At 40.8% G+C, this 10,136-nt stretch overlaps 1 pseudogene; it reads left to right on the top strand.

Annotated features, from left to right (window-relative positions):
- Window positions 1-967: 967 nt before the first annotated feature.
- On the top strand, window positions 968-1,405 carry LOC112628368 (annotated as a pseudogene).
- The last annotated feature ends 8,731 nt before the right edge of the window (window positions 1,406-10,136 follow it).

Raw genomic sequence — 10,136 nt, 5'->3', positions numbered from 1 at the left:
ATCACCTGAGTTCAGAAGTTCGAGAGCAGTCTGATCAACTTAGCGAAAGCCTGTCTCTACTAAAAATACAAAACTTAGCTAGGCGTGGTGGCAGGTGCCTGTAATCCCACTTACCCGGGAGACTGAGGCAGGAGAATCACTTGAACCCGGGAAACGAAAGCTCCAGTGAGCTGAGATCATACCACTGCACTCCAGCCTGGGCAACAGAGCAAGACTCAAAAAGTCTCAAGTCTCAAAAAAACAAAAACAAAAACAAATATATTTGGAGTAATGAGTCCTGTGACATTAGGCAACTTCATTATTAATGATAGACCACCCTTTCCATTTCCAGGGAAGCAAAGAGAAGCTATGAGGAAGGGGCATCACAAGGACTGAGTTCATTCACTTCCTGCCTTCTTTAGTGGTCTTAGATGCTGAACCTTCAAATACTTTCTTCTTCTTGCTGCTTTTCACATGCACATAAATATGGAAAAGTAGTTTCCCATTTTAAGCAATCCTCCTCTTATCCTGAATCTTCTGAAGTTTACTTTCTCTCTCTTCTTTGAGAGCTGGACTTTATTAGATGGTTATTTCGTACTTACTAGGTTTCAGGCACTGGGCTAGGCACCACGAAAACAGTAGTGACTGAACATAGGCTTCTCTGTGGAGCATATAGTTTACTTCTTGGAAAGAGACTTTTAAATTTATTGTCTTCACCCTTTTACCTTGTATTCGTGATTCATCCCTGGTGTCCTACAGTTTTGTCCTTAAGTTTCCCATTCTCTCTTGGTGATCTCATCTGTGCTTACATCTTCAACTATTACTTACTCCTGTGTTGGTGATTCAGTGTGTATAATGAACACATCTCTTGAGCCCCAGAAACGTCTATCCAACTATTTACTAAAGGTATCCACCTGTATGCATTAAAGCCAATATGTTGAAAGTGCTCTTCCCTTTTGCGACCATTACTGAAGTGGGAACAGCCAAAATGAAATTCAATCCCTTTGTGACTTCTGACCAAAGTAAGAACCACAAAAGGCATTTCAATGAACCTTCCCACGTTTGCAGGAAGATAATGTCTTCCTCTCTTTCCACAGAGCTGAGACAGAAGTACAATGTTTGATCCATGCCCATCTGAAAGGATGATGAAGTTCAGGTTGTACGAGGACACTATAAAGGTCAGCAAATTGGCAAAGTAGTCCAGGTTTACGGTAAGAAATATGTCATCTACATTGAATGGGTGCAGCAGGAAAAGGCTAATGGCACAACCATCCATGTAAGTATTCACCCCAGCAAAGTGGTTATCACTAGGCTAAAACTGGACAAAGACCTCAAAACGGTCCTTGAATGGAAAGGAAAATCTCACCAAGTAGGAAAGGAAAAGGGCAAATACAAGGAAGAAACAATACAGAAGATGCAGATATGAGGTAATCTTATATACAAGCTTTCATTAAAACTTGAAATGAAAAAAAGAAGGCAATATGTTGAAAGTAATTGAAGAATGTACCAGAAACCAATAAAAGTAATACTTGTTGCAGATGGTAGTTTGGGGGGAATAGAGTCAGGGTAGAAAGCATGATTCCTTAATATGTATCTTTTTATATATTTAAAAAATCTGGGAGTGGGTGTGGTGGGTCACGTCTGTAATCCCAGCACTTTGGGAAGCTGAGGCAGGTGGATCTCAAGGTCAGGAGTTTGAAACCAGCCTGGCTAACATGGTGAAACCCCGTCTCTACTAAAAATACAAAAATTAGCTGGGTGTGGTGGCGGGCATCTGTAATCCCAGCTACTTGGGAGGCTGAGGCAGAAGAATTTCTTGAACCTGGGAGACAGAGGTTACAGTGAGCTGAGATCATGCCACTGCACTCCAGCCTGGGCGACAGAGCATGACTCCATCTCGGAGGAGGAAAAAAAAAAAAAAAAAAAAAAATCTGGGAAATCCTAGACAGAACAATTAGGCAAGAGAAAGAAACAGACATCCAAACAGAAAAAGAAGTCAAACTATCTTTCCTCAGATGATATTATTCTCTACCTAGAAAACCCTACAGACTCTGCCAAAAGGCTAATGGAACTGATAAATGACTTCAGTAATGTTTCAGGACACAAAATCAATGTACAAAAATCGTTTGTATTTCTATATACCAATAATGTTCAAGCTGAGAACCAAATCAGAACACAATCCCATTTACAATAGCCACACAAAATATAAAATACCCAGGAATACATCTAACCAAGGAAGCGAAAGGTCTCAAGGAGAACTACAAAACACTGCTCTAAAAAATCATAGATGACACAAACAAATGGCAAAACATTCCACACTCATGGACTAGAAGGATAAATATCATTAAAATGACCACAGTACTCAAAGCAATCTATAGGTTCAATGCTATTCTGATCAATGTCCTTTCTCACAGAACTAGAAAAAGCTATTCTAAAATTCATATGGAAGCAAAAAAGGGCCCAAATAGCCAAAACAATCCTAAGCAAAAGGAACAAAGCTGTCAGCACCACATTACCTGACTTCAAAATATACTGTAAGGCTACAGTAAGCAAAACATGGTACAGTACAAAAACAGACACATAGACCAATGGAGCAGAATAGAAAACCATAAATAAAGCCACACCCCTGCATCCATTTGATCTTCAACAAAGTTGACAAAAATAAGCAATGGGGAAAAGACTCCCTATTCAATAAAGGGTGCTGGGATAGCTGGCTAGCTATATGCAGAAGAATGAAACCAGACTCCTACCTTTTACCATGTACAAAAATTAACTCAAGATGGATTAAATATTTAAATATAAAAGCTTAAACTATAACAATTCTAGAAGAAAACCTAGGAAACATCGTTCTGGACATCAGCCTTAGGAATGAATTTATTACTAAGTCCTCAAAAGCAATTGCAACAAAAACAAAAATTGACAAGTGGGACCTAATTAAACTAAACAGCTTCTGCACAGCAAAAGAAACTATCAACGGACTAAACAGACAGCCTACAGAATGGGACAAAATATTCACAAACTATGCAGCCGACAAAGATCTAATATCCAGAATCTTTAAGAAGCTCAATTCAACAAGCAAAAAACAAATAACCCAATTAAAAACTAGGCAACAGACATGAACAGACACTTCTCAAAAGAAGACTTACAAGCAGCCAACAAACATGGAAAAAATGCTCAACATCACTAATTATCAGAGAAATTCAGATCAAAACCACAAAGAGATACTATCTCATACCAGTCAGAAAGGCTATATTAAAAAGCCAAAAAACAACAGATGCTGGTGAGGCTGCAGAGAAAATAGAACACTTATACAGTGTTGGTAAGAATGTAAATTAGTTCAGTCACTGTGGAAAGTTTTTTGAAGATTTCTCAAAGAACTTATAACAGAACTGACATTCAATCCAGCAATCCCATTACTGGGTATATATCCAAGAGAAAATAAATTCTTTTACCAAAAAGACATGCACTTGCATGTTCATTGCAGCACTACTCACAATAGCAAGGACATGGAGTCAACCTAGGTGCCCGCTGACAGTGGATTGGATAAAGAAAATATGGTGCCTATACACCAAAGAATGCTATGCAGCCATTAAAAAGAATGAAGTCATGTTTTTCTTCAGCAACATGGATGCAGCTGGAGGGCATTATCCTAAGTGAATTAAAGCAGAAACAGAAAACCAGGACGGGTGTGGTGGCTTGCGCCTGTAATCCCAGCACTTTGGGAGGCCAAGGCGGGTGGATCACGAGGTCAGGAGATCAAGACCATCCTGGTTAACACGGTGAAACCCCGTCTCTACTAAAAATACAAAAAATTAGCCGGGTGTGGCGGTGGGCGCCTGTAGGAGCTGGGGAGGCTGAGGCAGGAGAATGGAGTGAACCCGGGAGGTGGAGCTTGCAGTGAGCAGAGATGGCGCCACTGCACTCCAGCCTGGGCAACAGAGCGAGATTCTGTCTCAAAAAAAAAAAAAAAAGAAAGCCAAATATCGCATGATCTCACTTATAAGTAGGAGCTAAACACTGGACACACATGGACACAAAGATGGAAAAAATAGACACTGGGGACTACAAGATATGGGAGGCAGGAAGTGGGGGAGAGGGTGGAAAAACTACCTATCAGGTACTATGCTCACTACCTGGGTGCTGGGTTCAGTCACACCCCAAACCTTAGCACCATACAATTCACCCACGTAACAAATCTGCATGTGTTATCTCCTGAATCTAAAATAAAAGTTGAAATTATTTTAAAAATAATAAATAATAAAAATTCAAAATCTGAACCAAGTGAACCATTAAAATGAAATGATTGATGAATGAAAAAAATGTGAATGTATCAATCTCCTGCCCACCCCAGCCCTGACCACTTCTGCCCAAACCTGCCCTTCCTCATGTGTTCTTTTCTATGTGAATGGCATCATCATTTCCTTGGTCACTCAACCCAGGATTTTGGGAGTTATCCTAAATTCCTTTTTCTCTTTCACTCTCTTACCCCAAGTTCTATAATTTTGCCTCAAAAATATCTTGTGAATGAACTTCCTCCTTTTTTCCCATCCCCACTGTCATTGCCTTAACTTGGGCTCTTTTATTTCTTATCTGGATTTTAATATTCTTCTCACTTTAGTTCTTCACATTCTGCTAGAGTGATCTTTAAAAATACAAAACAGATTATACTATTTTCCAGCCTAAAATTATATGATGCCTGTAAATAATCTTCGGGCTGCAATGTAGCTTTCTAGTATGGCATCCTTTTGATCCTGGCTCACCTACTGCTCCTCTCTGTTTTCCCATCCTCTTCCTTACACAACCTAGTCTCCAACCACACCACTCGAAAGTTTCTCTTGAAAGTTACCACATTCTCTTGGGCTTCCATGCCTTTGCATATGCTGTTCTTCCCACTTGAAATGCCTTCCTGACCTTGGCCAAAAGCAGGTTGAGTTTTTCACTGGAAAACTTTTCTAAGTACTTCCCCCTTCCGTCCACCCAATCATATTTCTCTTGTCTATAAATAGTTCTAATATTGCACTGAATACTGTATCATCACTGCTGTTTTTTTTTCTTCGTATCCATCTACTAACAATGTGACCCTGGACACATCTTGACAGCAAGAATTTAATCACATTTTTCTTTGTATTTCCAGCATGTGGCACAAGTACCTATATGGTAGCATCATACAGGTTGAAACGTTAACCATGATTTTTTTTTTGATAAGCCACTGTGTGGAAAACCATGATTTTTTATGAGTATTTCTTATTCCTCCCAGTTTGGGTAGGTAGACTGGGAAAGAAATGCTGCAGAAGGAAGAGTAAAGCCTTTTTGAAGTTTAAGACTCATGGTGTGGAAAAAACCTGATGGGTCAGAACATGTCTTTTTACTTCCTCAGATTCTGCACACTAGGGAGAAAGAGGAGACTTGAAAGAGAAGAAAGGACAGTTCAGAGCTAGTGGGGCCCCAGAAAGGGGCGTAGTACTCTGCCTTTCCCAATTCCTGGCTGAGTCCGAAAGGGGAAATGATAGAACCACACATAGAGTTGTGGTTCTGAGAACAGAAAATAAACTTGTGATTTGCTTTCTGGAAAGGGACTTCAGGCAATGGTAATGCCACAGAGGAGAAGAGGACACACAAGGTTTCTAGGCAGGTGGGATTTTCAAGGAGTCTTCTGCAGCTCAGAGGTGCAGACATAGAGTAATGAAGTCTAGAGTGCCTGAGACAGGTAAAGAAGCAGCAGGGAGAGCTGCCCAAGCTTCAAGGACCTCACTGAGAAGAATGAGGAGTGATGCACCAGCCACCTGTGTGGACTGACAACCTGGGGCAGGATGGGAGAATGCCAGAGGATAGATGGGCAAAGGACTGGCCATTTTCCTAGCCTCTTTCCATCCTCCTTAGAACTTCAGCACAACTCTGAAGGAAAGTGTACTTGTGGGAGAACCCAGAATTGCCTGAGATTTAATTTCTGTCGTCAGGCTAATGGAGCACCTAGGGACATTAAGCTGAGTTTAAAAAATATCCAGAAAGTTAAATTTGTTGTACATGTGAGTTTCTGAACCCAGATTTGTATTTGCTTTACCTGGCATCAGGCAGTGTTACAACTCAATAAATTTATATAAAATGTAAAAAGGGGTATCAAATTTCCATAAATAAACTTTGCAATATAAACATAATTTATGTTATTAATTATTCATCAGTAAAAATGTGGAAAACATTCTGCTGCTCTGAGAGCTGGTGTGTCTTGGTCAATTACTTGATACAGTGGAAAAGACTTTGACCTCAGAGTCAGAAAAATATGGATGTGTATACTGGCTCTGCAATCTGCTGGCTGGGTCACCCTTTCTCTCAGAACCTCATTTTACTCACAAAATAGGTGCTTAGTATAGTTAGTTTCCTTCCTTTACCTTCTATTTTGTCCCATGATATCTCTGATAGTCTCACCTGTAGATCTGCCATTACTATTAACATCAAATAGAATTTTTATTGATTATATCAATTACAAAATTATTGTTAAATTATTATTATTTTCACCATTGTATTTTAAATTCATTGTTAATTATACGTACTATTCTTTTTTTCTTTTTTTTTGAGACAGGGTCTTGCTCTGTCATGCAGGCTGGAGTGCAATGGTGTGATCTCAGCTCGTTGCAGCCTCGACCTCGTGGGCTCAAGTGATCCTCCCACCTCAGCCTCCCAAATAGCTGGGATTACAGGTGCATGCACCTACACCCATCTAATTTTTTTTTTTTTTTGGTAGAGACAGGGTTTTGTCATGTTGCCCAGGCTGGTCTCAAACACCTGACCTCAAGCAATCTGCTCACCGCGACTTCTCAGAGTACTGGGATTACAGGTGGTTATATCTACTATTCCGAAGTAATATCTTTATACTACTGTTTCTTGATTTATCTACTTTAAGCAATTTGATTTATCTACTTTCAATAACAGGTGAGGAATTTTGCTCACTTACAGTAATCCTCTCCATAGGGCTGCTTACATATCTCAGGACATGGCAGCTGGCTTCCTTCAGAGTGAGTGATCTGAGAGACAGCAAGTTGGAAGGTGCAATGACTTTTATGACCTAACTTTGAAATGCACACACCATCATATCCTCAATATCCTGTTGGTTGTATGAATCAGCCCCATTCAGTGTGAAAGGGATTACTCAAGGGCGTGAATACCAGGCAAGATTGTACCAGAGAACTATAAAGCTGTTGGGATGGTCGGAATACATGGTCTGGCTGTGGTCTATTTGCTGATCTCTTCAAAAACACCAGCTCCTGGATTCATTGATGTTTTGAAGGGTTTTTCATGTCTCTAGCTCCTTCAGTTTTGCTGTGATCTTAGTTATTTCTTATCTTCTGCTAGATTTTGAATTTGTTTGCTGTTGCTTCTCTAGTTCTTTTAACTTTGATGTTAGGGTGTCAATTTTAGATCTTTTCTGCTTTCTCTTGTGGGCATTTAGTGCTGTAAATTTCCCTCTACACACTGCTTTATATGTGTCCCAGAGATTCTGGTATGTTGTGTCTTTGTTCTCATTGGTTTCAGAGATCATCTTTATTTCTGCCTTCATTTCGTTATTTACCCGTAATCATTCAGAAGCAGGTTGTTCAGTTTCCATGTAGTTGTGCAGTTTTGAGTGGAGTGAGTTTCTTAATCCTGAGTTCTGATTTGATTGCCCTGTGGTCTGAGAGACAGTTTGTTGGGATTTTTGTTCTTTTACATTTGCTGGGGAGTGTTTTACTTCCAATTATGTGGTCAGTTTTAGAATAAGTGCAATGAGGTGCTGAGCAGAATGTATATTCTGTTGATTTGGGGTGGAGAATTCTATAGATGTCTAATAGATCCACTTGGTCCAGAGTTGAGTTCAAGTCCTGAATATCCTTGTTAATTTTCTGTCTTGTTAACCTGTCTAATATTGACAGTGGGGTGTTAAAGTCTCCTACTATTACTGTGTGGGCGTCTAAGTCTCTTTTTAGGTCTCTAAGGACTTGCTTTATGAATCTGGGTGCTCCCGTATTGGGTGCATATATATTTAGGATAGTTAGCTCTTCTTGCTGCATTGATCCCTTTACCATTATGTAATGCCCTTCTTTGTCTCTTTTGATCTTTGTTGGTTTAAATTCTGTTTTATCAGAGATTAGGATTGCAACTCCTGCTTTTTTTTTGCTTTCCATTTGCTTGGTAAATAATCCTCCATCCCTTTATTTTCAGCCTATGTGTCTCTTTGCACATGAGATGGATCTCCTGAATATAGCACACTGATGGGTCTTGGCTCTTTATCCAATTTGCCAGTCTGTGTCTTTTAACTGGGGCATTTAGCCCATTTACATTTAAGGTTAATATTGTTGTGTGTGAATTTGATCCTGTCATTATGAGGCTAGCTGATTGTTTTGCCCATTAGTTGATGCAGTTTCTTCATCGTGCCAATATTCTTTACAATCTAGTATATTTTTGCAGTGGCTGGTACCAGTTGTTCCTTTCCATGTTGAGTGCTTCCTTCAGGAGCTCTTGTAAGGCAGGCCTGGTGGTGACAAAATCTCTCAGCATTTGCTTGTCTGTAAAGGATTTTGTTTCTCCTTCATTTTTGAAGCTTAGTTTGGCTGGATATGAAATTCTTGGTTGAAATTCTTTTCTTTAAGTATGTTGAATATTGGCCCCCACTCTCTTCTGACTTGTAGGGTTTCTGCAGAGAGATCTGCTGTTAGTCTGATGGGCTTCCCTTTGTGGGTAACCCGATCTTTCTCTCTGGCTGCCCTTAACATTTTTTCCTTCATTTCAACCTTGGCAAATCTGAGAATTACGTGTCTTGGAGTTGCTCTTCTCAAGGAGTATCTTTGTGGTGTTCTCTGTATTTCCTGAATTTGAATGTTGGCCTGTCTTGCTAGGTTGGGGAAGTTCTCCTGGATAATATCCTGAAGAGTGTTTTCCAACTTGGTTCCATTCTCTTCATCACTTTCAGGACACCAATCAAACATACATTTGGTTTTCACATAGTCCTGTATTTCTTGGAGGTTTTGTTCATTACTTTTTATTCCTTTTTCTCTAATCTTGTCTTCAAGCTTTATTTCATTAAGTTGATCTTCAGTCACTGATATCATTTCTTCTGCTTGATTGATTCAGCTATTGAAACTTGTGTATGCTTCACAAAGTTCTCGTGCTGTGTTTTTCAGCTCCATCAGGTCATCTATGTTCTTCTCTACACTGGTTATTCTAGTTAGTAATTCGTCTAACCTTTTTTCAAGGTTCTTAGTTTCCTTGCATTGGGTTAGAACATGCTCCTTTAACTCGGAGGAGTTTGTTATTACCCACCTTTTGAAGCCTCCCTCTCTCAATTTATCAAACTCACTCTCTGTCCAGTTTTGTTCCCTTGCTGGTGAGGAGTTGTGATCCTTTGGAGAAGAGGCATTCTGGTTTTTGGAATTTTCAGCCTTCTTGCACTGGTTTCTCCCCATCTTTGTGGATTTATCTACCTTTGGTCTTTGATGTTGGTGACCTTCGGATGGGGTCTTTGAGTGGACGTGCTATTCTTTTCTGTTTGTTAGTTTTCCTTCTGACAGTCAGGCCCTGCAGGTCTGCTGGAGTTTGCTGGAGGTCCACTCCCAACCCTGTTTGCCTGGGTATCACCAGCGGAGGCTGCAGAACAGCAAAGATGGCTGCCTGGTCTTTCCTCTGGAAGCTTCGTCCCAGAGGGGCAACTGCTAGATGCCAGCCAGAACTCTCCAGTATGAGGTGTCTCTTGGCCCCTACTGGGAGGTATCTCCCAGTCAGGATGCACGGGGGTCAGGGACCCACTTGAGGAGGCAGTCTAACCCTTAGCAGAGCTTGAATACTATGCTTGGAGGTCCACTGCTTTCTTCAGAGCTGTCAGGCAGGGACGTTTAAGTCTGCTGAAGCTGTGCCCACAGCTGCCCCTTTTCCCAGGTGCTCTGACCCAGGGAGATGGGGGTTTTATCTATAAGTCCCTGACTGGGGCTGCTACCTTCTTTTTCAGAGATGCCCTACCCAGAGAAGGGACATCTACCAGTCTGGCCACAGCGGCCTTGCTGAGCTGCAGTGGGCTCCGCCCAATTCGAACTTCCCAGTGGCTTTCTTTACATTGTGAATGTAAAACCACCTACTCAAGCCTCAGCAATGGTGGACGCCCCTCCCCCGACCAAGCTCGAGTGTCCCAGGTC

This window comes from Theropithecus gelada, chromosome 7b, assembly GCF_003255815.1.
Source record: "Theropithecus gelada isolate Dixy chromosome 7b, Tgel_1.0, whole genome shotgun sequence".
Lineage (NCBI taxonomy): Eukaryota > Metazoa > Chordata > Mammalia > Primates > Cercopithecidae > Theropithecus > Theropithecus gelada.
Note: the sequence above shows the minus strand (reverse complement) of the source record. Positions and strands in the feature narration are given on the sequence as shown.